The sequence below is a fragment of the Pseudorca crassidens genome, chromosome 8, assembly GCF_039906515.1.
Source record: "Pseudorca crassidens isolate mPseCra1 chromosome 8, mPseCra1.hap1, whole genome shotgun sequence".
NCBI classification, from domain to species: Eukaryota; Metazoa; Chordata; class Mammalia; order Artiodactyla; family Delphinidae; genus Pseudorca; species Pseudorca crassidens.
Genome location: NC_090303.1, coordinates 74,922,538 through 74,936,195, shown reverse-complemented (window position 1 = coordinate 74,936,195; position 13,658 = coordinate 74,922,538). Strand labels below are relative to the sequence as shown.

General features: G+C 43.2%; 1 long non-coding RNA gene across 1 annotated transcript in view; it reads right to left on the bottom strand.

Annotated features, from left to right (window-relative positions):
* LOC137229228 (uncharacterized) overlaps positions 1–6,966 on the bottom strand; it is a 40,325-nt gene extending 33,359 nt beyond the window's left edge. Inside the window, exon 1 of the long non-coding RNA XR_010945596.1 lies at positions 6,839–6,966. This is a non-coding gene — a long non-coding RNA (uncharacterized lncRNA). The remainder of the gene's footprint in view (positions 1–6,838) is intronic.
* Between the last annotated feature and the right edge of the window lie 6,692 nt (positions 6,967–13,658).

Below are 13,658 nucleotides of genomic sequence, written 5' to 3'. Positions count from 1 at the left end.
TCTATTTTTAGTTTTTTAAGGAACCTCCATACTGTTCTCCATAGTGGCTGTATCAATTTTCATTCCCACCAGCAGTGCAAGATGGTTCCCTTTTCTCCACACCCTCTCCAGCATTTACTGTTTGTAGATTTTTTAATGATGGCCATTTTGACCAGTGTGAGGTGATACCAACTGTAGTTTTGATTTGTATTTCTCTAATGATTAGTGATGTTGAGCATTCTCTCATGTGTTTGTTGGCAATCTGTATATCTTCTTTGGAGAAATGTCTATTTAGGTCTTCTGCCCATTTTTGGATTGGGTTGTTTGTTTTTTTGATATTGAGCTGCATGAGCTGCTTGTATTATTTTGGAGATTAATCCTTTGTCAGTTGCTTCATTTGCAAATATTTTCTCCCATTCTGAGGGTTGTCTTTTTTTCTTATTTATGGCTTCCTTTGCTGTGCAAAAGCTTTTAAGTTTCATTAGGTCCCATTTGTTTACTTTTGTTTTTATTTCCATTTCTCTAGGAGGTGGGTCCAAAAGGATCTTGCTGTGACGTATGTCATAGAGTGCTCTGCCTATGTTTTCCTCTAAGAGTTTTATAGTGTCTGGCCTTACCTTTAGATCTTTAATCCATTTTGAGTTTAAGTATTTTAGTTTTGTTCTGTGGAAAGTACAAAGCATTCCAACAAACGGCTTTAATGTAGGGTTTTGTTGTTGATGTTCACATGTTTAGATTGCTAAATATAATAGTCTGATCATGATGATGATAAACTGCGTCTTTTAAAAAATATTCAGTGAATGTGGTGAAGAGAAAAATAGATATAGCTAAAGAGAGAACTAGTAAAGCAGAAGATAAACCTAAGGAAATTACTCAAAATGTTGTCCAAGATATAAAGAAATGGAAAATATGAAAGAAGTTAAGAGACATGGAACGTAGAATGAAAAGGTCCATTATATATCTTATAATAGAAATTCTAGAGAGAAAGATGTGCATTTTCCAGAATGGATGATCAATATGAACCTTCAGTTTTAAGAAGCACAAATTCCAAGTAGTAAAAACAAAATAAAGGGCTTCCCTGGTGGCGCAGTGGTTGAGAGTCCGCCTGCTGATGTAGGGGACACGGGTTCTTGCCCCGGTCTGGGAAGATCCCACGTGCCGCAGAGCAGCTAGGCCCGTGAGCCATGGCCACTGAGCCTGCGTGTCCAGAGCCTATGCTCCGCAGCGGGAGAGGCCACAACAGTGAGAGGCCCGTGTACCACAAAAATAAATAAATAAATAAATAAACACACATTAAAACCTATTGTAGAGAAAGTGCAGAGAGTAGAAGAAAGAGAGAAGATATTAAAAGCTACCAGAGAGGGTTCGTCCCTGGTGGTCCAGTGGTAGGACTTCATGCCCCCAATGCAGGGGGCCAGGGTTTGATCCCTGGTCGGGGAACTAGATCCCGAAAGCATGCTGCAACCAAGAGTTCGCAATCCGGAACTACGAGTCCACATGCCGCAGCTAAGGAGTCTGCATGTCACAACTAAGAAGTCCACATGCTGTAACTAAGAAGCCCACATGCTGCAACTATGATGCTGCAACTACAAAGATCCCGCATGCCACAACTAAGACCCAGCACAGCCTAAATAAATAAATAAATATTTTTTTAAAAAAAGCTACCAGACAGAAAAGACAAGCTACCTACAAAAGAAAATCAGATCAAAAGCAGACTTTTCCAAAGGAATGATGGAAGCAAGAAGGCAATGGATTACTTTCAAAGTCCTGAAAGAAAATAAATATTAATCTATAACTTTATATCCAGCTGAACTATCATTAAAGAACAAGAATAAAATAATGGCATTTTCAGACAAACAAAATCTATCAAGAACAAATCCTATCTACAGGAACTTCAGGTAAAAGGAAATATATTCCAAAAGGAATGCAAGAGGAAATGTTGAGCAAAGAAATTTGTATATATGCAATCAAACTGACAATAATGGATATATATATATTTTTTAACATCTTTTTTGGAGTATAATTGCTTTACAATGTAGTGTTAGTTTCTGCTGTACAACAAAGTGAATCAGCTATACATATACATATATCCCCATATCTCCTCCCTCTTGCATCTCCCTCCCACCCTCCCTATCCCACCCCTCCAGGTGGTAAAAAAGCACCAAGCTGATCTCCCTGTGCTGTGTGGCTGCTTCCCACTAGCTATCTATTTTACATTTGGTAGTGTATATATGTCCATATCACTCTCTCACTTCATCCCTGCTTATCCTTCCCCCTCCCCATGTCCTCAAGTCCATTCTCTACATCTGCATCTTTATTCCTGTCCTGCCCCTAGGTTCTTCAGAACCTTTTTTTTGTTTTAGATTCCATATATATATATGTGTTAGCATATGGTATTTGTTTTTCTCTTTCTGACTTACTTCACTCTGTATGACAGTCTCTAGGTCTACCCACTTCACTACAAATAACTCAATTTTGTTTCTTTTTTGGATATATAATTACTAATTTCTGGTAACAAAACAAGGTGAAATAAAATATTGGTAACAATATTAAGATGGAAGGAGAGTGATTAAATATAAGCATTTTAAGTTTTTTTAATATTGAGAAGTTAGAAATATTAATAAACTTTAGACACTGTTAAGTAAGCATGTTAAAATTTTAAAGATAACCATTAAAATAAAAAGTGAATAATTTCCTATTTAGTAAAGAGATAAAAATAATTTTTAAAACTGTTTAGTCAATCTAAAAGGAGAATTAATTTGTAGGTGTTGATGTGGAGAGGACTTAGACTGAAAGCAGGGAAACTGGCTGGGATTCTATTGCTCAAAATAAGCAATAAAAATACCTAGGTATAAAAATAATGACTATACAGAACTATAAGGAAAAAATCTACAAATCTTTAGTAATGGAAATAAGAGACACTTCGAATGCATGGAGAGATTATCATAGAAAAACGTAATATTGTAAAATGTCAGCTGTTTACTAAAATTCATCTACAAAGGTACAACTCTAATACAAGGCCAGCCAAGGATGATTATGATTGTTTCCCTTAGGCAGGCTTTCTCCCTCCTTTCCTTTCCTTGTACCAGTTTCCCTTCTCACTTCTCACTCATGATTCCACCATAGAACAGCAGGCATTCAGCAGGTATGCAACAAATAAGTATTCTTTTAAAATAAAGGAATGAAGAAATGAATGATTTAACTGTTCTGCAAGCAATTTCTGATTCATATTCTCAAAAAATTTCCATCAAGCATGGTACACAATACATATCAAGATAATACCCAGGCTTCCCTGGCGGCGCAGTGGTTAAGATCCTGCCTGTCAATGCAGGGGACACAGGTTCGAGCCCTAGTCTGGGAAGATTCCACATGCCCTTGGAGCAACTAAGCCCATGCACCACAGCTACTGAGCCTGCACTCTAGAGCCCATGAGCCACTATTACTGAGCCCACATGCCACAACTACTGAAGCCCGCGTGCCCTAGAGCCCGTGCTCCGCAACAAGATAAGCCACCGCAACGAGAAGCCCGCACACCACAAGGAAAAAAAGCCCCCACCCCCCGCAACTAGAGAAAGCCCGCGCACAGCAACAAAGACCCAACGCAGCCATAAATAAATAAATAAATTTATTTTAAAAGAAAAGATAATACCCAACTTTGAATCTCTGCATAGGTATGCACAGCAACCTCTTGAGCAGGACATTTTGTGGGTTGATTACAATTGGAAAATTACTGAAGACGTCTTCCTGAGAGACTCAGATAGATGACAATATTGACTTCTTAGTATTAATCTGACGAAAAATAACCCACACTAATTATAAGAACAGAAAATCATTAAATACTTTCTAAATGCTTCTTTTTTTTTTTTTTTTTTTTTGCGATATGTGGGCCTCTCACTGTTGTAGCCTGTCTCGTTGCGGAGTACAGGCTCCGGACGCGCAGGCTCAGTGGCCATGGCTCACGGGCCTAGCCGCTCCGCGGCATGTGGGATCTTCCCGGACCGGGGCACGAACCCATGTCCTCTGCATCGGCAGGCAGACTCTCAACCACCGCGCCACCAGGGAAGCCCCTAAATGCTTCTTAAAGTCAACAAAGCTCTGATTTCATACAGTAATCTCTATAGTTTCCTATTTATTGTGTAGCTCAGGAGGTGTCTTCAAGTAAATCTTTAGGTGTATAAATATAGTGAACTACTCATGAAAGGATCAGAAATTCACACTCTGATTAATTTCCTGAAGATGATCAAAAAGATCCCAAATGCATAATAGTCCCTGAGAGCTGGTTGTCTTGAAACACAAAAATATTAACATATTACTAAGAATTGTATCCCCCTATACTCTTTATCCCTACTCTCATTACGAATGAATAACTGGAGCTTGAAAGCTAGTATTACTCATATCTTTACCAGCTTTACACACTGTTCCCCAATTTACTGCTTATTCATCTATGTATCCTAACTAGCAGAAATTCAAGATCTCTCTCGGGGTTCCAACTTCAAATTGTCCAAGATTCCCAGGGACTCACTAAGCCCGTATTGGTCAGTACTTCTAAAACAGCATAACTGGAAGTCTCTTCAGTCTAGGCATCATTGTTTCTGTGACCTTTTTAGGTAAGGTGCTATCACTGAACACTAATCCTGGGGAGCGGCAAGGACTCTAGCTCAAGGATCAGGAGATACCCTTGCTGGGCCAGATCCCTATACAACCGAAAGCTCACACTTGGCTTTCGAGGGTATAGCTCTTTTCATTTTCACTCACATATTCAGCCACTGTCCTCAAAGAGTGACAACACATCTTGGTGTCTAGGTCCAGGGGTTCTTCAGCCTCACCTACATGTTTTGCTGGAACCCTGCTTTGAGCCTGCATCACCTCATAAGGAATTCCCCCTTGGAGTCTTCTCACGCCAGCAGATGCCACGCTCTTAAAAACAGATTTCTCTAATTTCAACTCTCAGAACGAAGAGCATGGGGTCTGGCATTCCTTCCTTACCACAAGCCTCTAGGGCTCTTTTTGCAAACTGATAAGCCACAGGAATTTTTAAAAGATTGTTACATCCTCCCTCTAGGGCGAGAGGAGTCTAGTGCCTTCACGTTAGCTTAACTAAGACGGGGTACACAAATGATTCTTCCCATAATGAAATTCTTCTCCAAACTGATTTGTGTCTTCATTTCTATACCTAGTAGTTACAGTACCCAGATACATGAGCTTAAAAAGCTAATCTGGTAATCCCAAACTACTATATATAAAAGAGAGATCAACAGGGCCTACTGTATAGCACAGGGAACTCTACTTAATACTCTGTAATAACCTATCTGGGAAAAAAACCTGAAAAAGAATAGATATATGTATGTGTATAACTAAATCACTTTGCTGTACGCCTGAAACACAACGTTGTAAATCCACTATACTTCAATATAAGATAAAAAAAAACATACACAATGAAACAACAACAACAAAAAGTTAATCTGTGCCCTCAGCTTTCAGGTAAGGTACAGAGGGTTGGAGCAAGCCACACCTCCTACTGTGACAACTCTGAAAACTTCCTTCACGTAGCCTCCTTGCCTCCAGGCCACAGCCTCTTTCAACTTGAACTCCTCAGCCCTCTAGGTAGGAATTTTTTATTAAAGTTATAGTTTTTAGGTTCAAATGGCCCTTTTTTTTTTTTTTTGCGGTACGCGGGCCTCTCACTGTTGTGGCCTCTCCCGTTGCGGAGCACAGGCTCCAGACGCGCAGGCTCAGCGGCCATGGCTCACGGGCCCAGCCGCTCCGCGGCATGTGGGATCTTCCCGGACCAGGGCACGAACCTGCGTCCCCTACATCGGCAGGCGGACTCTCAACCACTGCGCCACCAGGCAAGCCCTCAAATGGCCCTTTTTAAACACACACCAACCATCCCTCAAGGGCTCAGGGAAGAGGCAGCAATCTGTTTCAACACTAGAGGAGAAGCTGTGTTGAACCGTGTGAGCAGAGCTCCACCATCTTCATACGTTTATAAGGGTATTTCAAGGGTAGTTTTGATTATACTGCAGTACCTACCCTCTGGGTGAATTGGGGCTCTACTGGGCTTGGACCACTTAAATGGAATATGCTGCCCTTCTAAGAACAGCAGTCATACATAGAACCTGTCCCTCTCAGACAGCCCCATGGTACCCACATAAAACTAGCAAGATGGAGTGGCAGGTTCTTGCTCTTCTAATCTAAGTCCAATGGAAATTTTAAATATGTTTTCATTGGTTGAGGCTATGAAAATCCAAAATGCCTACTGAGCTGTATCTCTACTGGCAAGCAGAGATCTTTTCCTTTCTGACTCTTTATCTTGCAAGGTACACACCACCTTCCTTAATGGGGCAAACCAGTTCCAGGTGAGTTTTCTTGTGCTGACAACACTTGAGCCTGAGGTTTGAATTAGTGAAACACTCTGGGGTCAATAGAGAATGCACGTGAGGGAGCATTCAAATAGGAGATAACCACAGATGCTGACTTTAAAAAAAGGACCAGGTCCTGGCCACACCCTCCACCTCACCCCACCTTACCTCCCGGACCTCCACCTCTTACAGGCCCCACCCCATACAGGTCCCATCCTTGGCAAAAAAAAAAAAATAATATCAGGTCCTTTCTCAGCTTAATTAAATCAGACAGTTTAAAATGGGTCCAGGTGCTCGTATTTTTAAAAGCTCCCCCAAGTGATTATGATGTGAATACTGAAGTCAGAGAACCACTGCTATCCATTATCCCAATAAATCCTCCCAGCCACAGTGAAATCACTCTGCTAAAGTAAAATGCATAGCAAATAGTGGCAGATTGAGAGTTAATCCAGTTCCTCACCTCTAGTCTGTTCCCTGACTACACAGTGAGTAGTTACCTCTAATCTCAATGACCAACTTCACTGATGATAACCAGGGTGAGACAGCAGAGCGCTGGGAATCCTCTGCTCTCCATCCTATCATGGCGTGTTGGAGGAATGGGAAGAGTGCAGGGGGGCAGAGGCCATATTCTAGAAAGAAAAACATTCCAGAATTCACAGAATTTCTATTTCTGAAAGCAGTGTTACTCTTCTGCTAGTTTTCTAGACCCCACAACTTAAGGATTTTGAGTCCTACTTTTCAAACAATATCTATGTACAGCCATTCCTGTTCATTCTTCCAAAAATCTCTCCTCTCCCTTTCGTTTCTCGCTGCTGCCACCCAAACCAAAATTATCGTAATTAATTCATAATGAGGCTCACTGGCACCAGACTCTTCTCTCTTCCACCAATCTTACTCACTCTTTCCAAAGAAACCTCTCTAAAGCATGTTTCCACCATTTCACTGACATTTTCCAAAATTTTCATTGGTTCCATTACCTAAAAGGCCCAAATCCCTTACCCCTCCACAAATGAGGTAAAACTCACCTTTCCGAATGTATCCACCATGCACTTTTTCAGCAAACTTTGCATCCTGTGAAGGGAAGAGCCTTGCAATCAGACAGTCCTGCGTCCAGATCCCCGTTCTGCCCCTCAGGCACAGGGTAAGCGTGGGGAGGTTATTTAACCTGACTGCAGCTCTTCCTTTGCCATAGGTGAATAACAATACTGACGTCATAAGGTTGCTGAGAGGATTAATTACTGAATGGGTAAAATGATACAGAGTGGATGCGTGGACGTGGTAGATATTATTACTATTTTGCGTCAACTATATATCCCTTACTTGAGCTGTCCCTTCAGGGCTGGTTATTAGACTGTTATTTCTCAGCTCCAAACCCACCCTTCTGGCTGGGGTGCATGGCTGAGGCTGCAAAGTACATTTCTGCTTTGCCAGCTGCTCCTTGGTAAGCTCTTTCAGAAGGAGGAGCTAGAGGGAGACTGCTCCTGTCTGTTGCATGGTCCCTGTGCGTGTTATTCCAGCCAAAGTTCTTCCTGTAGCAGCAGCTATTTCCAGTTTGCAGGTTTTCCCACACTCTGGAACCAGCCTTGTTGTGACTCTAAGAGACACCAGCCCCATCTGGACAGGACCCCTGCTTCAGCTCCAGGACGTCTTCTCCAAGTTTCTAATAATCCCACCTTTTCCCTTCGTTCCTCTACCCCTATGGGTGGTAGCTGCTTCCTGCACTTCCTGTCTCTGTAATACCTCAGAATTTCCCTTATGTTCTCCAGAACCCACTTAGGAACTCTCTATATTAAATTGCCTGTTAATACAACTGGTGTGGTGTGTGTTTCCTGACTGGTGTGGCTGATATCCTTCCCATTACCCCTCTCCCAAGTTGAATATACACCTCACTTCCAGAAGCCTCCATGGCCAGCCCATCCTATGAACTCTTACAGATCCTGAGACTCACCATAGATGAAGAGCTGGGGTGACCCTGGAGATAAATTTCTGATATGACTTTCTTGTCTTGCAATCGAAGAAGCTCAGGTTCAAAAGTTAGAGGCAGGACCTCTACCTGGCTCTCTTGCGTGCCTTCCACAACAAGCCGCCCCCTGGACTGTTCACTTCGCACTCAAGTCACAGGAGGCCCTGCAGCACCTCCTTCATTACCGCCTTAGTACGTCATTTAACTGAGACTGTTTAACTTAGCTTTAGGCGTCCTTATAAAAGAACCCTCCTGTGTGAGTCACTGGGCACCAAATGGTACTTGGCTCTGTATTACAGACACCGTGTACGTGTGGACACCTAGGGAGAACTCCAAATAAAGTCTGGTGAATGAATCATGTAATTAATCCAGAAATTTGAGCATATAGAAAGGATGTCCATATCTCTCATATGTTCTAGATTACAGCTAGCAATGACCAACATCTGAACCCAATAACATCTGAGAAGCATAGTTTTATGGCCTTCACAGATGCTGAAAGGTCTTCTGATTTGTCTGCTCATTAGATGTGGCAAAACAGAAGCTTTAATAGAATTTTATAAGAATGCATATCCTACTCATTAGAAAGTTCATGTAAATTCACAGCACAGTTTTATCAAGTGATGTTTCCTCCCTGATGGAATTAAATACTAAAAGTTATAAATAAAGTCTTAAATGGGACAAATATTTTAAAGAGGTAGTCTAGTTTTCAAATTTCCTTCCATAAATTTGGCTGTAATAAAATAACCTCAAATTATCAAAAGGGGAAAGTCAATGTGGCATGAGGAGTGAGTGACCCAGTGAGATTTTTTTCTGGCAATTTCTGGTACAGTGCGTGGCCATGACAGCCTGCCATGGGGACACTGTCAAGGACTCAGGGAGTGTGACCTGATTGTTGCCATGGTCCGCACCTACTACGCATGCTTCCCCTGCAGAGCCTCAACTTCTCTTCCCACAAAGGTAGGCTCTGCCTTGGGATCAGTCTGTAGAAACCAGTCATGTCAACATGTTGGAGTGATGAAAAAGAGGAGGGGCTGAAGGATGGCAAGGAGGCAGGCATCTCTCGTCAAAAAAGGTAACTGAGGATCAATTTGTGAAAACTTAACTTTGGCCTGTGCTTCCTAACCTATTTATATTGATTTAGGAAATTTCATTGGAAATGAATTTGGGGCTCATATTGACCAGATAATAAATTTCTTTCTCTGCTTGTTTTTGCTTTTGAATATTTGCCAACCTTAGAATTTAGAGATAAAATGTCCAGTGGACCAGAAAAGCATTTGGAGACAAGATTCAGTGCAAACATGTATTAAACACACTATGTGCTGGATGCTGGGGGGAGCACCGAATAGCCTACAGCAGTCTTTCCCAAATGATGCTGTACATTAGAATCACCTGGGCAGGGAATTCCCTGGTGGTCCAGTGGCTAAGACTCCAGGCCCCCAATGCAGGGGGCCCGAGTTCGATCCCTGGTCAGGGAACTAGATCCCACATGCCTCAACTAAAGATCCTGCACGCCACAACAAAGATCCCACAAGCCGCAACTAAGACCCAACACAGCCAAATAAATAAATAAATAAATAGTAAAAAAAAAAAAAAGAATCACCTGAGCAACTTAACAAATAAATCAACACATCCCAAGGCCTGGGTTACACACCACATCAGCTCAATCAGAATGTCTGGGTGGACATCAGTAACGTTTAAAGATTCCCCAAGGTGATTTCCATGTGCAGTGAAGATTGGGAACAACCGGTCTAAGGGAAAGAGACTGAACTTTGGAATAAACCAGACCCACATTCATGTTCTGGTTCTTCCCCTCGCCAGCTGTGTGACCTTAAGAAGAAATGTAACCTCTTTGAGCCTCAGTTTTCCTCCTTGGCAAAGGGAGATTCCCACACCACTTTGATGAGCTGTGGTAAATATCAAATGAGGTGATAAGAACAAAGAGCACATGTTACTCAGTAAAGGATTGTTAGGAAAGTACTTGTAGCAGAAATAAAAATAACCAGTCGTAATTCAAGACAGAGTCAACTAAGTGCTAGAAGTAATGCATGAAGGGAGACAAGAGGAGCAACCGCCAGTCTGTCCAGAGGCTTCACAGAAAAGATGGCCATTGATCTGAGTTTTGACTTATGGGACCATTTGGGTTGGCAGAATGAAGGTAAATACCTTCTTAAACAAAGGAATAGCAAGTGGAGGCATGAGATAAAGAGCAGCAGGTTCAGGTAGCATCAAGGAGACACACGGCAGGAGCGAGGGGCACAGAGAGTATGGTAGGAAGCATGCCAGGGATACCCTGCCAGGGAGTCAGAGCCTTTCTCTGCACACAAGGAGGAATCAGTGCTCGCTCTGAGGTGAAAATGGTCTGATTAAACCTGTGTTGAGAAGAGAGAACTTCGGAGGCAAACAAACAAGGCAGAAGGTAATTGCGATTGATTGAGGGGGGAGGCTTAGGCCCGGAATTGCAGAACGGACACAAAACCGTACAGCCACCTGGCAGTATGAGCTACTGATTAACTGTGGGAATTCATCCACCAGGGTTTCCATGTGCGTGGCTCATTGGTGGTGTCATTTATACGCGATGGGGGATTTTAAGGGGAAAGACACTGAGTTCAGTTTGAGATATGCCAAGTTGGATGTGAGATGTCCCACTGGCAGTTAGAAATGTAGGTCAGGAGCTCAGAAGAGATGAGGTGGAGTCATGGTGGGTGGGGAGAGTAGCCAGCACATGGGTGAAACTGTGCGAGAGAATGAGATGGCCCTGGGAGAGAAGCAAAGCAAAAAGGCCCTCCAGGACAAGATGAGAACTTTGGGAGAGGCCTGCATTTACATAGTGGAAAAGGAAAACAGATCAGAGAGCTTCAAGAAGAATCTGGAGAAAAGAGCGTCTTGAAGGCCCGAGGAGGAGAGTTCCCAGGGCTCTGTGGTCACATCGGAATTAGGAGTTGAGCCGTCATTGTTCCCCTTTGAAAGAGCAGATTCTGTTAGAACAGGGTTTGGAGGGTTGAAGAAGAAATGTGTGAAGGGAAACCAGGGACAGAGTGCTGAGTACAAACTCTAAAGAAGGGATGGGAAGATACTGAATGGCAGCTTCAGGGAGAAGCAAGATTGAAGAGGGATTGGTTTCTATAAAAATATTTGACCATTCATTTAGGTCAATGAAAAGGAGACCTGAAACAGAGACAGTAGAGAAAGAGAGGAAAATTGATGTGGTAATATTCTGGGGGAGAGTCAGAGGTCAGGTGAGAAGGAGAACTTAGACTGGGGAGAAGAAAACAGAGGTCAGGAGTTAATGAGGAATTAATAAAATATTATTAAATGGTATTGAGGGCCCACCTGGGATGAGAGAGAAAATGAAAGAGACAGAGGGAGAGACAGAGACAGAGAGAGAGAGAGAGAGTGAATGATACGCCTGCATGATGAGAGCTTGAGCCACAAGAGCAGGTGGTGTGATAAGCAGGATGGACAAGGTGAGTGCAGTGGAGATGGAGGGATGAGGGAAGCTGTGGTGCTGCCCATGCAGGTTTCCGTGGCCAAGCATGGGGTGGGATGCTGGCTGAATTGGGGAGGAAACCTGAAGGGTGCTGGGAGCCTATGAGATTAGTAAGGGTAAAGACAAAGGGTCTTGATGAATCCTAAGGGCAGGCTTACTGGGAGAAACTAAGGGGAAAAAAAATAAGAGCCTAAGAAATTTTCTTCATGGAAGGGAAATTAAGACATCCAGGTTTTGGAAATGAGCCAGTTATAAGAGGATGAGTTTGTGATTTGGCTTTGCGAGTGGAGTTCAAAAATCAAAACAAAGTGAGATTATGACTGGGAAAATATTTCCTAACCTATAAAATACGAATCACTTTTTATATATTGTTTTCATTATATTTGGAGTGGATAGGGCAAGGAACTGCAGAGCTGACCTGGTACATGAATTGTCCGTGTGGATACTCAGGTTGCCCAGGCTGATGTCAAGGAAAAGGAGGGAGAGGGGAACTTCCTATCTATATTTATTAGGGAACATGTAAAAGTGTCCAGATATCAATGAATGATAGGAAAGAGGATGGTACATCCTTGCCTGGACATGGGCCTAAAAGGAAGGATGGTTTGTTTAACAAGGTGTTGCAGAAACATCTGGGAAATGGCACTGTGGGGTAAGAGGAATAGAACCCTTCTCACAGGGTTGATGTTACAGATATTAACAGATCTTGACTTGATAGATCTAGCTCCACTGGATAGACCTTGAAGGCAATGCCGTCACCAAGAATGTTCAAGAAAGGCTCTTTTGGTGGCAAGAAACAAAAATCCACTCAAAATAGCACACACAAAAAGGGGCAGCTTATTGTAAGATTATAAAGATCTGACAGAATCCCTGAATGGGAAGCAAAGTGCAGTTGGGCTTTGAATGAACCGACATTTGTTTCTAGAGAGATATTGGAGACCAAGGTAACTACTCTGCGCTTTTCATTCAAGCTAACGGCCCCTCTGCTCCTCTCTGTGGCTCAGCTTCCTCTCCCTCTTTCTTAGTCTCTTCCTTCACTTGTTTAAACTTCACACCATCCAGCATGACAGCTGGCTCCAGCTCTTCATTCCACCTCATGCTTCCCACACCCCGTCTCTCCTTCTCTCTTCCCCAGTTCAGTGAAAGAAAGAAACTAAGCCCTCTTAGCAGGCATGTCAAGGGCCTCTTGCTAGCCTTGGACTGGTTGCCCAGAGGTCAGTGTCTCCCCACCTGGGTAGCTTCACAGGGTTCAAATCCACTCAGGAGACACTGGAGTGGAGGATGGAGATGTTGGGCATGTGCAGCTACAGGGGGAAGTCAAGCCTTCATTAACTCCAGGGATGGAGCGGGTAGGAGAAGACATGCTGGAGAGGGCTTCAGTGCAGAAGACCTAAGGGAAGGTTGGCAGAGGACAGAGGCCAAGGAGGAGAATAAAAGTATCCGGATGTTGGGGGCTACATCTTGGGTTGTTGTGGCTGAGCCAGGAGGTGGGAGTTGGGATATAGGCTGGAAGGACTAGGCAAACCGTGCGTGAGCACCGTGTGGGCTGCTAGCCCATGGGAGTCCCGGGCTCCATTCACAGTCTTGAGGAAACCAGCTGGCCCTACCGCATGGCATAGTCTGGGTGAAAGTTCTCGAGCTGAGCAGAAGCAAGGATGGCTGGGTTAGTTAGACATTTCAATTTTGCCTTCTTAAAGGGGAAAGGATGCCAGGTAGGGAAGACCAGGCAACAACACTCAAAATTCAAAGAGTCTGGAGAATCAATCCCAGGAAAAGCTGAACTAAGATAAGAAATCAGTTGTTCTCACAGCATGAAATGGCATATCAGCCACTGGTCCGATCCTCGCTTGTGCTTGGGAACGCCTCACAC